The following is a 24,046-nucleotide window of genomic DNA, read 5'->3' as shown; positions in this document are numbered from 1 at the left end:
CCTCAGGGAACGAACGTACACAGTAAGCATCCTGCAAGAAACCCAGACCATTTCAGGAAACAAAGCTAAGTGACTCCTGGAGTGACAGGAAAGGGTCTTCATGAGTCACCTGGCCTCCAGTTCTGGCAGGGTGGCTATCTTGCTCGTCCCTAGTTTTCAGCGAGGGATACTGAGAGTAAAGGAGCATATGCCAGGTTATTTGCTTTAACTCACAGCTCATTTCAGAGACACAGTGCTTCATTTTGTGAACATTTACATGCTTTGGATGGGACCTGAACAAGTGTGCATCCTCAAAGAAGTGTCTACTCCCATTAACTCCATCAGTGCGGGTGAATTCATTCTTTTCAGGGAGGTTTCATTTGTATCCTTGAGAGGCAAGATACTTTTTGTCATTTACATGAATGATTTGAATGTGAGTATAAGAGGTCCAGTTAGTAAGTTTGCAGATGATACAAAAATTGGAGGTGTAGTGGATAGCGAAGAGGGTTACCTGAGATTACAACAGAATCTGGACCAAATGGGCCAATGGGCTGAGAAGTGGCTGATGGAGTTTAATTCAGAAAAATGTGAGGTGCTGCATTTTGGGAAAGCAAATCTTAGCAGGACTTATAGACTTAATGGTAATGTCCTAGAGAGTGTTGCTGAACAAAGAAACCTTGGAGTGCAGGTTCATAGCTCCTTGAAAGTGGAGTCACAGGTGGATAGGATAGTGAAGAAGGCGTTTGGTATGCTTTCCGTTATTGGTCAGAGTATTGAGTATAGGAGTTGGGAGGTCATGTTGTGGCTGTACAGGACATTGGTTAGGCCACTGTTGGAATATTGCGTGCAATTCTAGTTTCCTTCCTATTGGAAGGATGTTATGAAACTTGAAAGGGTTCAGAAAAGATTTACAAGGATATTGCCAGGGTTGGAGGAACTGAGCTACAGAGAGCGACTGAACGGGCTGGGGCTGTTTTCTCTAGAGCTTCGGAGACTGAGGGGTGAACTTATAGAGGTTTACAAAATTATGAGGGGCATCGATAGAATAAATAGACAATGTCTTTTCCCCGGGATCGAGGAGTCTAGAACTAGAGGGCATAGGTTTAGGGTGAGAGGGGAAAGATATAAAAGAGACCTAAGGGGCAACTTTTTCACGCAGAGGGTGGTACGTGTATGGAATGAGATGCCAGAGAATGTGTTGGAGGCTGGTACAATTGTATCATTTAAAATGCATTTGAATAGTTATATGAATAGGAAGGGTTTGGAGGGATATGGGGCGGGTGCTGGTAGGTGGAACTAGATTGGGCTGGGATATCTGGTCGGCATGGACGGGTTGGACCGAAGGGTCTGTTTCCATGCTGTACATCTCTATGACTCAATGACCATGGTGGTACCCAGAAGAGCTCAGCATTGGTGGGGAAGTTCAGCGACTTGGTCTTTGACTTGGTAGACATGTGGTGAAATCTCCATTCCAATTTCTATCACCTTCACCTTCACCGTTGCAAGGCCTGGGGTTGGGGTGTCACAATTGTCCGCCTCTACATTTCCAGTGTGCATCCCTCCTGTGTTCCGAAGGCCTCCATGCGGCAGGTGGATTATCCAATCACAACCTGGTCTGGGCACAGCTCATTCTATTCAGCGGTAGGGCAACGTGGCATTAACAACCTGCTGCTGGAGGATGAATGGTTCCAGGACTCATTCTGTCACTTCTGGACCAGATGGAGAAGGAAGCAGGGAGCTTCCCCTCCTTGAGGCTATGGTGGGATGTAGACAAAGCTTACATCTGTGTCTCCTGTCAACAGTATGCATAGAAATAGATGAAGATGTGGAAATCCAGAATTGAGGGGTTGGAGAAGGAGGAACTTGTTAATCAGCTTGATGTTGACCCCACCCCACAGGAGGTGGATGAAGAGAAAAAGGACGCGCTTTGGGATTTGCATTTCATTAGGTCTCGGGGTACGAACGTGACATCATGGGTCTAGTTCCTTCAAGATCTCAACTGTAGCTCTCCTTTCTTCTCCTGGCTGGAGAAAAGGCATAGGGTCTGCCAACAGCCCCGGTCATGTTTGCTGACAATGAATCCCTCGTTTCCAACCCAGAGAGCACCAAGGCCAAAGTGCAGGACCGTTATATGGTTCTGGTTACTCCGGATCCACCTAGTGAGGAAGCTCAGAGAGTTCTGCAGGAAGTCCTGCCTCAGGGGAGCCCTGAGGATGCCAAGATGCTGAAAACCCCCCTGAGCCTGGAGGAGCTGATCGGTGCTTATGAAGGGCTTTTGCTTGAAATGTCGATTTTCCTGCTCCTCGGATGCTGCCTGACCTGCTGTGCTTTTCTAGCACAACTCTCGTGTCGATGGTGCCCTCAATAGTCTCGTGAAGGGCAGGTCCTCAGACCTGAACTGACCGACCGTGGAATTCTTCAGGATGTCCGGGGGCAGAGGGAGCAGTGATTATCTGTGTGGAATATTTCGAGACTGGAGAGATGCTCCTTTCTTGTTGCTTTAAGAAGGGGGAATCTAAGTTTGTTAAAGAATTGGTGTCCAGCCTCCCTCGTCAGCTCGGAATACAAAATCTTTGCTATGGGCCCTTAAAACTCACCTTGGCATTGTGCTGGTCCACATGATCCACCCAGACCAGTCCTACACCATCCCCTGCCAGAGTATCGACAACAACATCCACCTGGTCGGGATGTGATCCATTATTCCCAGAGGGCTGGCCTGTCGATTGCCTTTCTCTCCCTTGGTCAGGAAAAGGTGTTCCACAGAGTGGATCACGAGCATCTGCTCGGGTCTCTGTGAACATTCAGGAATGGGAAGCACTTTGTCACTGGGAACCGACTTCTGTGAGCTGCCACAGAGTGCTGAGAAAAAGTTAACAGGTCCCTCATGGTGCCCCGACACTTTGGGGGAGGAGTACATCAGGGCTGGCCCTATCCAGATAGCTTTATTCTCTCTGCCTGGACCAATTCCTGTGCCTCTTGCATAAGTGGCTGTAGGATTTAGTTCAGCACACCTCAAGGCTGGAGGTGGTTTCTTCTGTGTATGCTGAAGATGTGCTCCTCGCGTTCACAGACCCAGCTCACCTGCAGAGGATGCGCGAGGGCCAGGAAGTCTACTCTGCGGCATCCTCTACAAGGATTAACTGGAGGGAGTGTTTGGGATTTCTGGTCGGTCTGTGGAAGATAGACCCCCTGGTGTAGGGAGCTCCAGTGCTTCACTTGGAGTACCACTCACCTCCTCTACTTAGATGTCCACCTTTGCCCAGCTGAGGAATCCTGGTTGACAAATTGGCATGAGTTGGAGACCAAGGTGACTGCTTGCCTATCAGGCGGGCAGGACAGGGAGCATGCAGTATTCAGATGCAATGCGGAGACCCTTCGAGACCAATGGGCGCCATGGCGTCTAGCGTGTATTATCAACCTGGATAATGATATTCTGATTTTGTTAATTGTCTCTGTAGTATAAGTTTTCCTTTCGCTTTTAGAGTTTGCATTTGTTTTCAGTTTGGTGTCCCAGAGAGGGGGCTGTTTTATTTTGCCTTTGTTCCAATTTCCGAACCATTGGAGGAGCCTTCATTTTAGCACTGCACTGACCCTGTCCCACGGGATCAGTGTGAGGGGCATGCTCTGGATTTTTAACCATTATTGTCCCTGTCCCAGGGGAATTCAATGGGGATAGAGCAGAGGGGATTTATTTATTTACTTGGTTACTTGCTTGTTTATTTATTTGTTTGCTTTACTTTTGTTTGATTTTATTTTTAATTTGGCACCATGTGGTCCCTGCCCAAAAGAGGTTGATGGGAAAAGAGTCAAGGTAGTGCCTTTTTAGTGATCTTGAAGAACAGGCCCTTCGGCCCTTGATGTTGTGCCCACCTGTGAACTATTCTCAGCTCGTCCCGCAACACTATCCCAAAATCATCCATGTGCTTATCCAAAGCTTGTTTAAATCTCCCTAATGTGGCTGAGTTGACTCCATTAGCAGGTAGGGCATTCCACGCCCTTACCACTCTCTGTGTAAAGAACCTGCCTCTGACATCTGTCTTAAATCTATCACCCCTCAATTTGTAGTTGTGCCCCCCTCGTACACACTGATGTCATCACCCTAGGAAAAAGACTCTCACTGTCTACCCTATCTAATCCTCTGATCATCTTGTATGTCTCTATCAAATCCCCCCTTAACCTTCTTCTCTCCAATGAGAACAGACCCAAATCTCTCAGCCTTTCCCCATAAGACCTTCCCTCCAGACAAGGCAACATCCTGGTAAATCTCCTCTGCACCTTTTCCATTGCTGTCACATCCTTCCTGTAATGGGGCGACTATTTTAATTGTCGCAGCACCAGCGTTTTGTGTAGTTGCAGCATGAAATTGTGGTTCCGGAACTCAATCCCTCTACCAATGAAACCTAACACACCACATGCCTTCTTAACAGCAATATTCAGGGATCTATACACATGGACTGCAAAATCCCTCTGCACATCCACACTACCAAGAATCTTTCCATTGACCCAGTACTCTGCCATCCTGGTATTCTTCCCAAAGTGCATCACCTCACGTTTAGCTGCATTGAACTCCATTTGCTACCTCTCAGCTCAATTCTGCAGTTTATCCAAGTCCCCCTGCAACCTGTAACTTTCTTCCACACTCTCCACTACTCCACCAACTTTAGTGTCATCTGAAAATTTACTAATCCATCCGCCTATGCCTGCGTCTGAGTCGTTTATAAAAATGACAAACAGCAGTGGTCCCAAAACAGATCCTTGTGGCACACCACGAGTAACCGGACTCCAGGCTGAATATTTTCCATCAACCACCAGAAAGCCAGTTTCTAATCCAAACTGCTAAATCACCCTCAATCCCATGCCTCTGCATTTTCTCCATCAGCCTACCATGTGGAACCTTATCAAAGGCTTTACTGTAGTCCATGTATGCGACGTCAACTGCCCTACCCTCATCTACATGCTTGGTCACCTTCTCAAAAAACTCAATGACGTTTGTGAGACACGACCTGCCCTTGACGAAACCATGTTGACTATCTGAAATCAAATTGTTGCTTGCTAGATGATTATAAATCATATCTCTTATAATCCTTTCCAAAGCCTTTCCTACAACAGAAGTAAGGCTCACTGGTCTATAATTACCTGGGTCATCTCTACTGCCCTTCTTGAACAAGGGCACAACATTTGCAATCCTCCAGTCCTCATGTACTAAACATGTAGACAATGAGGACTCAAATATCAAAGCCAAAGGCTCTGCTATCTCCTCCGTAGCTTCCCAGAGAATCCTCAGATAAATCCCATCCTAGGATGGGATAACTGAATTATGGTCACTCTCTCCAAAGTGCTCACCTACAACTAAATCAAACACCTGGCCTGGTTCATTACCAAGCACCAGATCTTTTGGTTGGTTATCTGTTTTTGATTTTTCCTGAGAGCAATGGTGTCTTTATTTTTGTTTAATAAGGTCAAGGCAGCTTTATGTTCTGCTTTGAAAGAGCAGAGTGGGCTTCACTCTATGTTTCATCTGGTGCTGATGGCACAGTGGAGACCAAGGAAGGTTATAGTACAAAGGGATTTTAATCAGATAGGCCAAAGAGTGACAGATGCAGTTTATTATCAGTAAATGTGAGGTGTTGTACTTTGGAAAGACCAATGAGGGCAGGACAAGTACACTTAACTGTAGGATCCTAGGGAGAATTGCCAAACGGAGACCTTGGAGTGCAGGTTCATAGCTCCTTGAAGGTGCAGCCATAGGTAGATAGGGTAGTGAAGAAGGCGTTTAATATGCTTGCCTTCATTGGTCAGTGTATCAGAGTTAGGAGGTCATGTTGCAGCTGTATAAGTCATTGGTTAGGCTACTTTTGGAATCCCGCATTCAATTCTGGTCTCCAGGCTGTAGGAAAGATGTTGAAAGGGTTCATCAAAGATTTACAAGGATGTTGCCAGGGTTGGAGGGTTTGAGTTGTAGGGAGAGGCTGAATAGACTGGGGTTATTTTCCCTGGTGCACTGGGGGATGACAGGTGACCTTAAGTAGTTTGTAAAATATGAGGGGAACGGATAGGATGAACAGCCAAGGTATTTTCCCAGGGAAGGGAGTCCAAAACATGATAGTGTAAGTTTAGGGTGAGAGGGGAAAGATTTAAAGGGACACAAGGGGCATCTTTTTCATGCAGAGGGTGGTGCGGGCATGGAACGAGCTGCCAGAGGAAGTGGTGGAGACTGGCACTATAATAACATTTAAAAGATATCTGGATGGGTATATGAAGAGGGTGAGTGTGAGTATGGGACCCTGGAATCAGCGGCTACATTGGTGGAGAAAACATCGGTGAGGTAGGCACAGCAGAGAAAGATGGCGTCTGATGAGTGGTGACTTCGACATTAGTTGGGTCCACATAGACAGTGGCAAAGAGGTTCTGAATCGGCTCTGAATGCAAACGTAGACAGACTTCCCTTGTAGCTATATCTTTTCATTTCTCTTATTCTTAAACTGTCAAAATGGCCCTGTATTGTGACGATAATGAAAGTGTTTCACTGTATTTTATTGTATTTCGCACTGTAAAACACACATGACAATAATGACAATAATTCCTGATGAAGGGCTCTGGCCCGAAACATCGAATTTCCTGTTCCTTGGATGCTGCCTGACCTGCTGTGCTTTGACCAGCAACACATTTTCAGCTCTGATCTCCAGCATCTGCAGACCTCACTTTTTACACATGACAATAAATCAAATCAAATAAAACCAAACATATGAGGAGCATTGGGGGCTCCGGGTCTGTACTTGATGGAGCTCAGAAGAATGAGGGAGGATCTGATTGAGACGTACAGAATACTGAGAGGCCTGGGCCTGGATAGAGTGGACATGGAGAAGATGTTTCCATTAATAGGGGAGACTAGGACCCACACACATGTATACAGACATGCAATCACACACAACACACGCATACACACAAACATACATACCACATACCCACAGTCTTACACACACACACACATACAGGCAGATACCCCCACACAGACATTGCCTGATCTTGGGGGTCACTCCCTCCCCTCCTCCTGCCTTCCTACCATCCTACCCACAGAGCAGACTGTGAGGTGGGATTGCCCAGGGCTAAATCTTTCATAGAAATTCTGCTGCAGCCAAATCAGAGTCTATATCATCAGAGGTCAACACGAGGTTATTGTTGGATAAATCCAACTTCTTAACACCCCCCAGGTCACTCCCTGTGACCAGGTCTTGAGTCGTAGTTCGTGTCTCCTTGGCTCCACTTCTTAAGGGAATCAACTTAGTCCACAACGTCGCACTTTTTAAAGGCAATTTATATTCATAACAAGTTTAAAAAGATCAATGTATTGTTTTGAAATTTCTTTTCACTCAGCAGAATGTTTTTATTCTTTATTCCTTCGATTTTGAAATGCAGATACTGTCGGCTTTCTTTTTGAAGTGGAATAAGAAAACTCACAGAACTCTGCTCACATTTTGGAAGTCCAGCAAAACAGGTGATTTCCATTCTCTCCAGTCGCCAGGTGGAAACAACATGAAAGTCCCAGCACCAAAACAGAATTTGTTGGAAAAGCTCTGCAGCTCTGGAGAGCTCTGCATTTCCTGATGAAGGGCTTCTGTCCGAAATGTCGATTTTCCTGCTCCTCAGATGCTGCTTGACCTACTGTGTTTTTCCAGCGCCACTCTAATCTTACCTCTGGAGAGAAATCAGTTCTGAGAAAGAGTCAGGAAAAGAGCATATGTGGAGGAACAAGCAGAGAACTTGGGTCACCTGGTAACCTGATGTCAGGACTTTCATAATGACCAAAAGAACTGTGGATGCTAGAAATCAGAAAGAAAAACAGAAATTGTTGGAAAAGCTCTGCAGGTCTGGAGAGAAATCAGTTCGAAGGAAGGGTCACCGGACCTGAAACGTTATCTCTGATTTTTCTCCACAGATGCGGACAGACCTGCTGAGCTTTTCTAGCAATTGATGTTTTTGTTTCTGATTTCCAGCATCCGCATTTCTTTCGGTTTTTATGAAAGTCCTGATGTCAGGTTACTAGGTGACTCTGGGTAGTTCAAGATGGAGGACGGGAAGAAATTCTGGCTGTAAGAGCTACTCCTTTTTTTGAGGTATTTTAGGTGTTGGAGGTGATTTCCTCGAATTCCAGGAGCAGCAATTACTGTTTTATATGCTGTTGCATTGTTTTGGCACTTTGGAAATATAAAGTCAAAACAAGAGCAGTTTAAAAGGGAGAAGAGCAGACAAAGGAAGCACATGGTGAGGACAGTGCAGGGGAGAGAGAGAGAGTTACTGCCTTTGCTGTTTGAATGTGTGTATCGCTGGACATCGGAGTTAATCTGGGAAAATTAACAAACAGTGAAATTCACAACTAATCTTGGAGAAACTGTTGGGCGAAATTCACAGCACAGAATCAGATAAGTTAATTTTTTTTTAGTCTGTCCAAGAGAAAGGCTGCAGTAGTGAGTATAGTGGATTCTTTCTTGATTATATGTTTTTGGAGATAAGTCTCTTGATTGAACTTAAAATATAAGCCATAGCTATTAATTTAGCCTGGAGCAGTGTTTGTGGAGGAATAAGATGATGTTATTTTCTGGGTCTGTAGATTGTGAAGGAGCAAAAATGGCCTTTGCAGTGAGATGTGCTTCTTGTCAGATGTGGGAGTTTAAAGAGATTAAGGGTTACTGCGGATTATATCTGCCATAAATGCTGTTGGATGCGAATCTTATCAGATCGAGTGGATCAGTTGGAGAGACAGATAGAAGCGATGAGGAATTTGCAACAGCAACAGTATGTGATGGATGGCAGTTATAGGAAGGGGCGAATGTCCCAGATACAGTCACATAGATGGGTTAACTCCAGAAAGGGTGAGAGAGGTCGGCACCTAGGGCAGGAGTCTTTTGTGGATATACACATTTCAAACAGGTAGGCTGTTTTGGAAAATGTAGGGGGTGATGGATTCTCAGGGGAACGCAGCACGAACAACCAAGTTTCTGTTTTTGAGACTGGCTCTAATGCAACGCGGGGTACGTTGGCTTCCATGAGATCAATTGTGTTAGGGGATTCTGTAGTCCGAGGTACAGACAGACATTTCTGTGGCCAGCAGAGAAAAAGCAGCATGGTGTGTTGTTTCCCTGGTGCCAGGATCAAGGATGTCTCAGAGAGGGTGCAGAATGTTCTCACGGGGGAGAGGGGCCAGCAGGAGGTCATTATCCACATTGGAACCAATGATATAGGAAGGGAAAAGGTTGAGATTCTGAAGGGAGATTACAGAGATTTAGGCAGAAATTTAAAAAGGAGGTCCTCAAGGGTAGTAATATCTGGATTACTCCCAGTGCTACGAGCTAGTGAGGGCAGGAATAGGAGGATAGAGCAGATGAATACATGGCTGAGGAGCTGGTGTATGGGAGAAGGAATCGCATTTTTGGATCACTGGAATCTCTTTTGGGGTAGAAGTGTCATGTACAAGAAGGATGGATTGCACCTAAATTGGAAGGGGACTAATATACTGGCAGGGAAATTTGCTAGAACTGCTTGGAAGGATTCAAACTAGTAAGGTGGGGGTTGGGACCCAGGGAGATAGTGAGGAAAGAGATTGATCTGAGACAGGTACAGCTGAGAACAGAAGTGAGTCAAACAGTCAGGGCAGGCAGGGACAAGGTAGGACTAATAAATTAAACTGCATTTATTTCAATGCAAGGGGCCTAACAGGGAAGGCAGATGAACTCAGGGCATGATTAGGAACATGGGACTGGGATATCATAGCAATTATGGAAACATGGCTCAGGGATGGGCAGGACTGGCAGCTTAATATTCCAGGATACAAATGCTACAGGAAGGATAGAAAGGGAGGCAAGAGAGGAGGGGGAGTGGCATTTTTGATAACGGATAACATTACAGCTGTGCTGAGGGAGGGTATTCCCTGAAATACATCCAGGGAAGTTATTTGGGTGGAACTGAGAAATAAGAAAGGGATGATCACCTTATTGGGATTGTATTATAGACCCCCCAATAGTCAAAGGGAAATTGAGAAACAAACTTGTAAGGAGATCTCAGCCATCTGTAAGAATAATAGGGTAGTTATGGTAGGGGATTTTAACTTTCCAAACATCGACTGGGACTGCCATAGTGTTAAAGGGTTAGATGGAGAGGAATTTCTTTAGTGTGTACAAGACAATTTTCTGATTCAGTATGTGGATGTACCTACTAGAGAAGGTGCAAAATGTGACCTACTCTTGGGAAATAAGGCAGGGCAGGTGACTGAGGTGTCAGTGGGATAGCACTTTGGGGCCAGCGACCATAATTCTATTTGTTTTAAAATAGTGATGGAAAAGGATAGACCAGATTTAAAAGTTGAAGCTCTAAATTGGAGAAAGGCCAATTTTGACGGTATTAGGCAAGAACTTTCGAAAGCTGACCAGAGGCCGATGTTCATAGGTAAAGGGACGGCTGGAAAATGGGAAGACTTCAGAAATGAGATAAAAAGAATCCAGAGAAAGTACATTCCTGTCAGTGTGAAAGGGAAGGCTGGTAGGTATAGGGAATGCTGGATGACTAAAGAAATTGAGGGGTTGGTTAAAAAAAAGGAAGCATATGTCAGGTATAGACAGGATTCATTAAGTGAATCATTAGAAGAGTATAAAGAAAGTAGGAGTATATTTAAGAGGGAAATCAGCAGGGCAAAAACAGAGACATGAGATAGCTTTGGCAAATAGAATTAAGGAGAATCCAAAGGGTTTTTACTAATATATTAAGGACAAAGGGGTAACTAGAGAGAGAATAGAGCCCCTCAAAGATCAGCAAGGCGGCCTTTGTGTGGAGCCACAGAAAATGGGGGAGATGCTAAATGAATATTTTGCATCAGTGTTTACTGTGGAAAAGGATATGGAAGATATAGACTGTAGGGAAATAGATGGTGACATCTTGAAAAATGTCCAGATTACAGAGGAGGAAGTGCTGGATGTCTTGAAACGGGTGAAAGTGGATAATTTCCCAGGACCTGATCAGGTGTATCCTAAAACTCTGTGGGAAGCTAGAGAAATGGTTGCTGGGCCTCTTGCTGAGATATTTGTATCATCGATAGTCACAGGTGAGGTGCCAGAAGACTGGAGGTTGGCAAACGTGGTGCCACTGTTTAAGAAGGGCAGGAAAGACAAACCAGGGAACTATAGACCGGTGAGCCTGACCTTGGTGATGGGCAAGTTGTTGGGGGGAATCCTGAGGGACAGGATGTACTTGTATTTGGAAAGGCAAGGACTGATTCGGGATAGTCAATATGGCTTTGTGCGTGGGAAATCATGTCTCACAAACTTGATTGAGATTTTTGAAGTGGTAACAAAGAGGATTGATGAGGGCAGAGCAGTAGATGTGATCTATATGGACTTCAGTAAGGTTCCCCATGGGAGACTGATTAGCAAGGTTAGATCTCATGGAATACAGGGAGAACTAGCCATTTGGATACAGAAGTGGCTCAAAGGTAGAAGACAAATGGTGGCGGTGGAGGGTTGTTTTTCAGACTGGAAGCCTGTGACCAGTGGAGTGCCACAAGGATCGGTGCTGGGCCCTCTACTTTTTGTCGTTTACATAAATGATTTGGATGCGAGTATAAGAGGTACAGTTAGTAAGTTTGCAGATGACACCAAAATTGGAGGTGTGGTGGACAGCGAAGAGGGTTACCTGAGATTACAACAGGATCTGGACCAGATGGGCCAATGGGCCGAGAAGTGGCTGATGGAGCTTAATTCAGATAAATGTGAGGTGCTGCATTTTGGGAAAGGAAATCTTAGCAGGACTTATACGCTTAATGGTAAGGTCCTAGGGAGTGTTGCTGAACAAAGAGACCTTGGAGTGCAGGTTCATAGCTCCTTGAAAGTGGAGTCACAGGTAAATTGGATAGTGAAGAAGGTGTTTGGTATGCTTTCCTTTATTGGTCAGAGTATAGGAGTTGGGAGGTCATGTTACGGCTGTACAGGACATTGGTTAGGCCACTGTTGGAATATTGCATGCAATTCTCATCGCCTTCTCATCGGAAGGATGTTGTGAAACTTGAAAGGGTTCAGAAAAGATTTACAAGGATGTTGCCACGGTTTGAGGATCTGAGCTATAGGGAGAGGCTGAACAGGCTGGGGCTGTTTTCCCTGCAGCGTCGGAGGCTGAGGAGTGACCTTATAGAGGTTTACAAAATTATGAGGGGCATGGATAGAATAAATAGACAAAGTCTTTTTCCCTGGGATCGGGGAGTCCAGAACTAGAGGGCATAGGGTTTAGGGGAAAAATATAAAAGAGACCTAAGGGGCAACTTTTTCATGCAGAGGATGGTATGTGTATGGAATGAGATGCCAGAGGATGTGTTGGGGGCTGGTGCAATTGCAACATTTAAGAGGCATTTGGATGGGAATATGAATAGGAAGGGTTTGGAGGGATATGGGCCAGGTGCTGGCAGGTGAGACTAGATTGGGTTGGGACATCTGGTTGGCATGGACGGGTTGGACCAAAGGGTCTGTTTCCATGCTGTACATCTCTATGACTCTATGACTCTGTGACTGCAGCGCTCTGTTTGTCCTCAGCATATGCTGTTTTCATGTTCACTCACTTTGGGATGCTCACAGGATTCCTGCCTTGTCTTGGATTTTTATACTTTATGCCCCCAGCCAGATCTTCAAAACCCACTTGCCTTTTAGCACAGACAAAAGCTGGCAGCTTTACCCTGGCTCTCAGCAGTGATCAGTTGAGTGGGTGGGGCATGTTTCCCAGTGTGGCACTGTGCTACATCAATCCTGTCCCAAGCCACAAACGGCCAAGTCTCAAAGTTGAATGGGAGTAGCCCTCAGTCAAGTCAAAGGGGGACAATCTCCAAGCACGGGATTCCAGCATAGTACATGAAGGATAGCCTCCAATATCAGTCTCGGGGCTCGGGCACATTCTGTGAGCTGCCTATTTGTAGCCTGATGTTACATGGATGGGAGGAGCGAGCAACTGAAAGCTTATTACATAATTAAAATATGCATTCTACATTTTTGATAATATAATGTTGTCATGTAAGTTTCCTTTTCATAACTGATTCATATTGACCATGTCCTACCTGCCAATCTCCCTTTCCACCTATCCGCTCCAACCTCCCCTCTGACCTATCACATCCATCCCCACTCCCATCCACCTATTGTACTCTTTGTACCTTCTCCCCAGCCCCACCTCCCCCCTGCCCCCACCATTTATCTCTCCACCCTGGAGGCTCCCTGCCTCCATTCCTGATGAAGGGCTTTTGCCCAAAACGCCGATTCTCCTGCTCCTCAGACGCTGCCTGACCTGCTCTGCTTTTCCAGCAACACACTAATCTAGACTTTAAATTCTCATTGCCAAGATTAATCAAAATTTCACTACTCCTTTGCCTTTTTCCTATCTGTTAATATTCAGACAAGATTTACCAATCCAAATTTCACACTGGAGAAGTTCTGTACTGAACACTGTCCCGTTGCAGAGAGTGAAGTGATTACAATGAGGTCACCCAACTGGAACCCATAGAATATGAGTTCCCTGATTGGTGCTGCTGATCTGGTCCAATCAGGGAGCCCTGGGTGACAGAAATAAACAGGAGTGTTTCAGGGAGAGGTGGGCGCCGCAGGGAGTGGAGTGCATCATTTCCCCCTCCAACTCTATTTTGATTTAGTCCCTGCCCTCCCTTCACTGTTTGATCACACAGCATTGCCCTTTGATGTGAAGGACACTGCTTGTCATTGGCCACTCGGGTGTTTCCTTTCTTCCTGGTGGTGGAAATTGAATAAGGATTCACGCACCTTATGTCTTTCACTGTATCTCACACCTGCACACACACACACACACACACACACACACACACACACTATGGGTGCTGGGGAAAAATAAGCACTACCGCAGTCAGGTGGTAGTGTGGGGGTTAATTAAAAAAAAACTGGGGCATTGTGAGGGGCACTGCTTAAAAAAAAAGAAAAAAAGGAAAAAATGAACAGGAGAGTTTCACTGTAAAAATTTTTTTAAAAAATAGGACTGTTCGAAAAAATAAATAAAAATAAACAGGAGTGTCAGATATCCTGGTTACTCTGAGCGCTGGCTCTGAACGAGGTGATACTAAAGTCAAGGACTGTTCATGTGTAAATAAAGGATAACTTGGTGACAGGATATCGGCCTCCGTGGAGTTAGTTCACGGATGTCTCTTTAATAGGAATTTCCCAAATATAACAATCTTGATACTGTTCTATTGTCCAAATGTCAAAAGTCTAATTTTTGTATGTGCCATCTTAATAGTTTGTTTCATCTGATATTTAAAAGTATTGACTGACATTTTGTAATGTGGCAGGCTTGTACCAACATGGCAGACATCCAAATCCAGTGAAGAAATATAAGAATGTCACGGTGTGAGTGAGTAACAGAGTGGTGCACGTGGAGATCCAATCCTGTCTCAACAGTGAGTAGAATGTTCATCTTCCTGAGCTATCACCACGCTAAATGGGATAGCCAGCAGCAGTCCAGAACCTAAACACTGACTCAGTAAGGAATACAGGGGAGGGGCAGCAATGGGCATTCCGAAAAGTTTAGATGCCAACCTAATGAATCTTTAACACTGGGACGACATTATTGCCAAAACGTAGAACACTTTGTGCTTGGTACTACTCAATGTGAAAATGTGTTGCTGGTCAAAGCACAGCAGGCCAGGCAGCATCTCAGGAATAGGGAATTCGATGTTTCGAGCATAAGCCCTTCATCAGGAATTGCTGATGAAGGGCTTATGCTCGAAACGTCGAATTCCCTATTCCTGAGATGCTGCCTGGCCTGCTGTGCTTTGACCAGCAACACATTTTCAGCTGTGATCTCCAGCATCTGCAGACCTCATTTTTTACTACTCAATGTGATCCTACAGACTTCAGGAATCAGAACTCATGAACTTGTGAATTGTGGTCAAAACTGAAAGAATTATCAACGTAGGAAACTCTATAGAAATCCCCATCATCAAGGAGACAGGGACTGAGCACATCAGGACAAAAGGGAAGGCACTTATAATCATTTCCAGCCAGACATGTCAGGGAATATCCCACCTCAGCATCCTCTGCGATCCCCTGCCTCACACCTAGATTGATTCGCTTGATGTTAAGAAATCGCTGAAGAAATTGAATGACTGTGGTCAAGGTTCCCCATGCCCCTGTCACCACGCTTCTGGACCTGAGGACCAGTGGCTGGGGCGTTGGAGAGCGGGTGTGTGCCCCTCTCCTGCAGACCCTGAGGGTGCTGGGCCTGGCTCTCCATGGCACTGCCAGCCTGCCCATGGAGACAGACAGACAGTCACATGTCTCACTGTACTGCTGCAGCCTCTGGCCAATGAGGCCCATTGCCTCCCACATTGCTGCCTGTTGCTCCTGTCCCTCCCTGTGTATGTGGATGTGGTCCCTGACTGCTGACCCCACAGGCTCCTCTCCTGAGGGGCTGAGCAGCTGCCTGGTCTTCACCAGTTGTCCGATTGCCAGCGGCCTGGAATCTTTCTCTCTCTGCCAGCCGTGGAGCTGGTACAGTGAGGGACTCACCAGACAGTGCCCCCATGCTGCCTCTGCCGAAGGTCTCCCTGAGCTTGTGTCAGTGAAGGAGGCAGCCTTCCTCCGAGGCCGCTGCACTCTGACCCTCACAGCCACAGAACCACGCTCCTGGGGGGAGCCTTTCTTTTAGAACATAGAACATAGAAAAATACAGCGCAGCACAGGCCCTTCGGCCCTCGATGTTGCACCGATCCAAGCTCACCTAACCTACACTAGCCCACTATCCTCCATATGCCTATCCAATGCCCGTTTAAATGCCCATAAAGAGGGAGAGTCCAACACTGTTACTGGCATGGCATTCCATGAACTCACGACTCACTGAGTAAAGAATCTACCCCTAACATCAGTCCTATATCTACCACCCCTTAATTTAAAGCTATGCCCCCTCGTAATATCTGACTCCATACGTGGAAAAAGGTTCTCATGGTCAACCCTATCTAAACCGCTAATCATCTTGTACACCTATATCAAGTCACCCCTAAACCTTCTTTTCTCCAATGAAAACAGCCCCAAGTACCTCAGCCTTTCCTCATACAATTGAATGCAGCCAGCTGAACCTGCAAGACACAAGACATTGAAGCCACCATGGCCAGTGTTTAGCTGTGGTCTCGCACTGTGATGGCCTGTTTAATGGTGGTCATACTTATCCATTTGGCAGGATGTGTGTCTTTCCAGCCTCCCCTGTCAGAGTAATCCTAGTCTCCTCCTTGAGGGCCAGGAGATGGTAGAACTGAATGGCTGAAGGCTTGTTTGAGAAAACATTAATAGAGCTAGAATGAAAGCTGTCAACCCAACTACACTGCTGAGGCTTTGCACAAAAACAACCTTTGAATTTGTTTGGGATGATTTTAGAAAGAAATGTCAAACATCATTTAGCAAGTTACTTTTGAGAGAGAGATTTCTTTTCATAAAGAAAAACAAACATGCATCATTTTATAATGCTTGAAACCACACATGTAATGTTTGTCTGTTTTTCTTCATGCTGCCTCACAGCACCTGAGATCTGGGTTCAATTCCCGACTCAGGCGACTGACTGTGTGGAGTTTGCACGTTCTCCCCGTGTCTGCGTGGGTTTCCTCCGGGTGCTCCGGTTTCCTCCCACAGTCCAAAGATGTGCGGGTCAGGTGAATTGGCCATGCTAAATTGCCCATAGTGTTAGGTAGGGATAAATGTAGGGGTATGGGTGGGTTGCGCTTCGGTGGGTCAGTGTGGACTTGTTGGGCCGAAGGGCCTGTTTCCACACTGTAAGTCTAATGGGACTGCTCCTCCTTGAGTAAATGAACAGTGACAATGAAAACATAGCACAGCATCACATGGGAATGGTTTGGAATATTTCAAGTGAAGGGGTAAGTGTTGATGAAATTGAATAAATCACAGCTTTATCTTGGAGAGATTTCAATGCAAGGGGCCTAACGGGGAAGGCAGATGAACTCAGGGCATTGTTAGGAACATGGGACTGGGATATCATAGCAATTACTGAAACATGGCTCAGGGATGGGCATGACTGGCAGCTTAATGTTCCAGAATACAAATGCTACAGGAAGGCTATAAAGGGGGGCAAGAGAGGAGGGAGGGTGGTCTTTTTGTTAAGGGATAGCATTACAGCTGTAGTTAGAGAGGATATTCCTGGGAGTATATCCAGAGATGTTATTTGGGTGGAACTCAGAAATAAGAAGGAGATGATCACCTTATTGGGATAGTATTATAGACCCCTTAATATTCAGTGAGAAATTGAGAAACAAATTTGTAAGGAGACCAGTTATCTGTAAGAATAATAGGGTGGTTATGGTAGGGGATTTTAACTTTCCAAACATCGACTGGGACTGCCATAGTGTTCAGGGTTTAGATGGAGAGGAATTTGTTAAGTGTGTACAAGAAAGTTTTCTGAGTCAGAATGTACTCGTACCTACTAGAGAAGGTGCAAAACTTGACCTACTCTTGGGAAATAAGGCAGGGCAGGTGACTGAGGTGTCAGTGGGGGAGTACTTTGGGGCCAGTGACCATAATTCTATTTAATTTAAAATAATGATGGAAAAGAATAGACTGGATCTAAAAGTTGAAGTTCTAAATTGGAGGAAGGCCAATTTTGACGGTATTAGGCAAGAATTTTCAAAAGCTGATTGGAGGCAGATGTTGACAAATAAAGGGATGGCTGGAAAATGGGAAGCCTTCAGAAATGAGATAACAAGAATCTAGAGAAAGTATATTCCTGTCAGGGTGAAAGGGAAGGCTGGTAGGTATAGGGAATGCCGGATGACTAAAGAAATTGAGGGTTTGGTTAGGAAAAAGAAGGAAGCATATGTCAGGTACAGACAGGATAGATCGAGTGAATCCTTAGAAGAGTATAAAGAAAGTAGGAGTATACTTAAGAGGGAAATCAGGAGGTCAAAAAGGGGACATGAGATAGCTTTGGCAAATAGGGTAAAGGAGAATCCAAACAGATTTTCTAAATACATTAAGGACAAAAGCGAACTAAGGATAGAACAGAGCCCTCTAGTATCAGGAAGACAGCCTATGTGTGGAGCCCCAGGAGATAGGGAAGATACTAAATGAGTATTTTACATCAGTGTTTACTGTGGAGCAGGACATGAAAGATAGAATGTGGGGAAATAGATGGTGACATCTTTAAAAATGTCCATGTTGCAGAGGAGGAGGTGTTAAATGTCTTGAAACACATAAAAGTGGATACATTCCCAGGACCTGATCAGGTGTACCCGAGAACTCTGTGGGAAGCAAGGGAAGTGATTGCTGGGCCCCTTGCTGAGATATTTGTATCATCGATAGTCACAGGTGAGGTGCCGGAAGACTGGAGGTTGGCAAACATGGTACCACTATTTAAGAAAGGTGGTAAGGACAGGCCAGGGAACTATAGACTATAACAGTGAGCCTGATGTTGGTGGTGGGCACGTTGTTGGAGGGAATCCTGAGGGACAGGATTTACATGTATTTGGAAAGGCAAGGACTGATTAGGACTGATTAGGGCTTTGTGCGTGAGAAATCATGTCTCACAAACTTGACTGAGTTTTTTGAAGAAGTAACAAAGAAGATTGATGAGCGCAGAGTGGTAAACGTGATCTATATAGACTTCAGTAAGGTGTTTGACAAGGTTCCTCTTGGGAGACTGATTAGCAAGGTTAGATCTCAAGGAATACAGGGAGAACTAGCCATTTAGATACAGAACTAGCTCGAAGGTAGAAGACAAAGGGTAGTGGTGGAGGGTTGCTTTTCGATTGTTGGCCTGTGACCAGTGGAGTGCCACAAGGATCAGTGCTGGGTCCACTGCTTTTCATTGTTTATATAAATGATCTGCATGTGAATATAGGAGGTATAGTTAGTAGGTTTGCAGATAATATCAAAACTGGAAGTGGACAGCGAAGAAGGTTACCCCAGAGTACAACGGGATCTTGATTAGATGGCCCAATGGGCTGACAAGTGGCAGTTGGAGTTTAATAGAACATAGAACATAGAACAATACAGCACAGAACAGGCCCTTCGGCCCACGATGTTGTGCCGAACATTTGTCCTAGCTTAAGCACCTATCCATGTACCTATCCAATTGCCGCTTAAAGGCCACCAATGATTCTGACTCTGCCACTCCCACAGGCATCGCATTCCATGCCCCCACCACTCTCTGGGTAAAGAACCCACCCCTGACATCCCTCCTATACCTTCCATCCTTCACCTTAAATTTATGTCCCCTTGTAACACTCTGCTGTACCCGGGGAAAAAGTCTCTGACTGTCTACTCTATCTATTCCCCTGATCATCTTATAAACCTCTATCAAGTCACCCCTCATCCTTCGCCGTTCCAATGAGAAAAGGCCTAGCACTCTCAACCTATCCTTGTACGACCTATTCTCCATTCTAGGCAACATCCTGGTAAATCTCCTCTGCACCCTCTCCAAATCTTCCACATCTTTCCTAAAATGAGGCGACCAGAACTGCACACAGTACTCCAAATGTGGCCTTACCAAGGTCCTATACAGCTGCAACATCACCTCATGACTCGTGAATTCAATCCCTCTGCTAAGGAACGCTAATACACCATAGGCCTTCTTACAAGCTCTATCCACCTGAGTGGCAACTTTCAAAGATCTATGAACATAGACCCCAAGATCCCTCTGCTCCTCCACCTTACTAAGAACCCTACCGTTAACCCGGTATTCTGCATTCTTATTTGTCCTTCCAAAATGGACAACCTCACACTTGACAGGGTTGAACTCCATCTGCCACTCCTCAGCTCAGCTCTGCATCATATCTAAGTCCCTTTGCAGCCGACAACAGCCCTCCTCACTGTCCACAACTCCACCAATCTTCGTATCGTCTGCAAATTTACTGACCCACCCTTCGACTCCCTCTTCCAAGTCATTAATAAAAATTACAAACAGCAGAGGACCCAGAACTGAGCCCTGCGGAAATCCACTTGTAACTGGGCTCCAGGCTGAATATTTACCATCTACCACCACTCTGACTTCGACCGGTTAGCCAGTTCTCTATCCAACTGGCCAAACTTCCCACTATCCCATGCCCCCTGACTTTCCGCATAAGCCTACCATGGGGAACCTTATCAAATGCCTTACTAAAATCCATGTACACTACATCCACTGCTCTCCCCTCATCCACATGCTTGGCCACCTCCTCAAAGAATTCAATAAGACTTGTAAGCAAGACCTACCCCTCACAAATCCGTGCTGGCTGTCCCTAATCAAGCAATGTTTTTCCAGATACTCATAAATCCTATCCCTCAGTATCCTTTCCATTACTTTGCCTACCACCGAAGTAAGACTAACTGGCCTGTAATTCCCGGGGTTATCCCTATTCCCTTTTTTGAACAGGGGCACAACATTCGCCACTCTCCAGTCCCCTGGTACCACCCCCGTTGACAGTGAAGACGAAAAGATCATTTCCAACGGCTCTGCAATTTCCTCTCTTGCTTCCCATATAATCCTAGGATATATCCCGTCAGGCCCGGGGGACTTGTCTATCCTCAAGTTTTTCAAAATGCCCAACACATCTTCCTTCCTAACAAGTATCTCCTCCAGCTTACCAGTCCGTTTCATACTGTCCTCTTCAACAATACGGTCCCTCTCATTTGTAAATACTGAAGAAAAGTACTCATTCAAGACCTCTCCTATCTCTTCCGATTCAATACACAGTCTCCCACTACTGTCCTTGATCAGACCTATCCTCGTTCTCGTCATGCTCATGTTTCTCACATACGCATAAAAGGCCTTGGGGTTATCCTTGATCCTACCCGCCAAGGATTTTTCATGCCCTCTCTTAGCTCTCCTAATCCCTTTCTTCAGCTCCCTCTTGGCTATCCTGTATCCCTCCAACGCTCTGTCTGAACCTTGTTTCCTCAACCTTATGTAAGCCTCCCTCTTCCTCCTTACAAGACATTCAACCTCCCTCGTCAACCAAGGTTCCCTCACACGACCATCTCCTCCCTGCCTGACAGGTATATACATATCAAGGACACGTCGTATCTGTTCCTTGAAAAAGTTCCACATTTCACCAACATTCTTCCCTGACAGCCTATGCTCCCAATTTATGCTCCTCAGATCCTGTCTTGCAGCATCGTATTTACCCTTCCCCCAATTGTAAACCTGCCCTGTTGCACGCACCTATCTCTCTCCATAACCAAGGTGAAAGTCACAGAATTGTGGTCACCATCACCAAAATGCTCACCCACTAATAAGCTCATCACTTGTCCCAGTTTGTTACAAGTACCAAATCCAATATGGCCTCCCCTCTGGTCGGACAATCTACATACTGAGTTAGAAAAGCTTCCTGGACACACTGCACAAACACCATCCCATCCAATCTACTTTATCTAAGAAGCTTCCAATCAATATTTGGGAAGTTGAAGTCGCCCATGACTACGACCCTGTGGCTTCTGCACCTTTCCAAAATCTGTTTCCCAATCTGTTTCTCCAGATCTCTGCTGCTATTGGGAGGCCTATAGTAAACACCCAACAAGGTGACTGCTCCTTTCCTATTTCTGACTTCAGCCCATACTGCCTCCAAAATCAGATCCCCCTCGAACTGCCTTTCTGCAGCCATTATACCATTTCTAATTAGCAACGCCACACCCCCTCCTCCTTTTTTACCACCCTCCCTAATCTTACTGAAACATCTGTAACCAGGAACCTCCAACAACCATTCCTGTCCCTCTTCTATCCACGTTTCTGTAATGGCCACAACATCGTAGTCCCAAGTACTGATCCACGCCTTAAGTTCACCCACCTTATTTCTGATACTCCTTGTAATTTAGATAAATGTGAGGTGCTGCATTATGGAAAAGCAAATCAGAGCAGGACTTTTAAACTTAATGGTAAGGTCCTGGGGAGTGTTGCTGAACAAAGAGACCTTGGAGTGCAGGTTCATAGCTCCTTGAAAGTGGAGTTGCATGTCGATAGGATAGTGAAGAAAGCAGCTGTATAGAACATTAATGAAGCCACTTTTGTAATACTGTGTGTAATTCTGGTCTCCCTCCTATCAGAAGGATGTTGTGAAACTTGAAAGGGTTCAGAAAAGGTTTACAAAGATGTTGCCAGGGTTGGAGGGTTTGAGCTATAGGGAGGGGCTGAATAGGCTGGGACTATTTTCACTGGAGTGTCGGAGCATCATAGAGTTTTATAAAATCATGAAGGGCATGGATAGGATAAATAGACAAAGTGTTTTCCCTGGAATGGGAAGGTCCAGAACTAGAGGGCATAGGTTTAGGGTAAGATGGGTAAAATTTAAAAGGGACCTAAGGGGCAACTTTTTCACACAGAGGGTAGTGTATGTATAGAGTGAGCTGCCAGTGGAAGTGGTGGAGGCTGGTACAATTATACCATTTAAAAGCATCTGGATGGGTATATGAATAGGAAGGGTTTAGAGGGATATGGGCCAAGTGCTGGAAAATGGGACTCGATTAGATTGGGCTATCTGGTCGGCATGGATGAGTTGGACCAAAGGGTCTGTTTCCTGTTGTGCAAAGCTATGACTTTACGAGCTATGAGCCCTTGTGTATGAGTTTTCTTTTGATAAATCTGATTTGGATGATTTGGTTACATTCAAATAAGATAATAATCTACTGTCTCCTGTTTTGCCTTCCATGGTGTCATTGTGCTTTTTATTTTGAGATCAACGTTGTTCAAAAGATCTGCAGAACATTGCTTTCCTTGGAGGTATGCCAACATTTCTGTATAAAATACCTGAGTAGACACATGAACCTCTGAGAGATTGCAGATAGATAAATACATTGGTGGAATGCAATGTCTGTGTGGAATTTGGTCATTAGCTGTTTTTCAAAGACTTTTTTTAGATCCCTACAGTGTGAAAACAGGCCCTTCGGCCCAACCAGTCCACACCGACCCTCTGAAGAGTAACCCACCCAGACCTATTTCACTCTAACCATTGCACCTAACACTGTGGGCAATTTAGCATGGCCACTTCATCTAGACCTGTACATTTTTGGACTGTGGGAGGAAACCCATACAGACACAGGGAGAACATCCAAACTCCACACAGACAGTCACCCGAGGCCAGAATTGAACCTGGGACCCTGGTGCTGTGAGACATCAGTGCTAACCACTGAGCCACTGTGCCACCCAAGTTATTGTAATCCAGCAATTAATGTCATCCCTGGAAGGTATTTTGATGACAGACTCATCATTGGTCAATCTCTAGGGAAGTCATGTTTGAACCACAGAGATGAGTTTTTCACAACTGCTCAGCGAGACCAACACAGAGCTCCCCAAGTAAGTGAGATGACAGAACTGAACACTCTCTTGAGGCAGACAGGCTTCTGTGTGGGAAATGCTCCAGTCAGCACATTAGCCTGAAATGGATAATATTTTTATTCCTGAAGACCAGCTGGAGAGTGGTAAGCTTTTTTTTAATGGGGAAAGTGTATAATGTGCATTTAGAAAGTTTCATCGAAGGAACAGCATGAACAGCATGATGACACTTTGGAAGGAAAAACAGGTCACAATAAATTCTTATCTCATCTGCAAGAAAAGTTTAAATACACCTCACACTCCTTACCATGTCCCTGTTAAAACTTAACCAAGCTTAATTTCTAAATGTCTGTCTCCTGTCTCATGAGCTAAGACTTGCAAACTTTAGACAGTTCACAAGAAAGGGCAGTGTCTCATTGTCAATGGTGTCCAGCAGTGGACAATAGTCGAAAAGTGTGGTGCTGGAAAAACACAGCCGCTCAGGCAGCATCTGAGGAGCAGGAGAGTCAACGTTTCGAGCATCAGCCCTTCATCAGGAATGCCCCCATTCCCGATGAAGAGCTCATACTCGAAACGTTGACTCTCCTGCTCCTTGGATGCTGCCTGAGCGGCTGTGCTTTTCCAGCACCACACCTTTTGACTCTGATTTCCAGCATCCGCAGTCCTCATGTTCTCCTACCAGTGGGCAATATTCCATTAGGGTGTCATACTGGTCAATACTCCATACCAAGAGTGTCCTATGCTGGACAGTGATGTATACTGGAGAGTGTCATATACT

Source organism: Hemiscyllium ocellatum, chromosome 30 (genome assembly GCF_020745735.1).
Source record: "Hemiscyllium ocellatum isolate sHemOce1 chromosome 30, sHemOce1.pat.X.cur, whole genome shotgun sequence".
NCBI lineage: Eukaryota > Metazoa > Chordata > Chondrichthyes > Orectolobiformes > Hemiscylliidae > Hemiscyllium > Hemiscyllium ocellatum.
The sequence above is the reverse complement of the archived record's forward strand: the minus strand, read 5'-3'. Positions refer to the sequence as shown.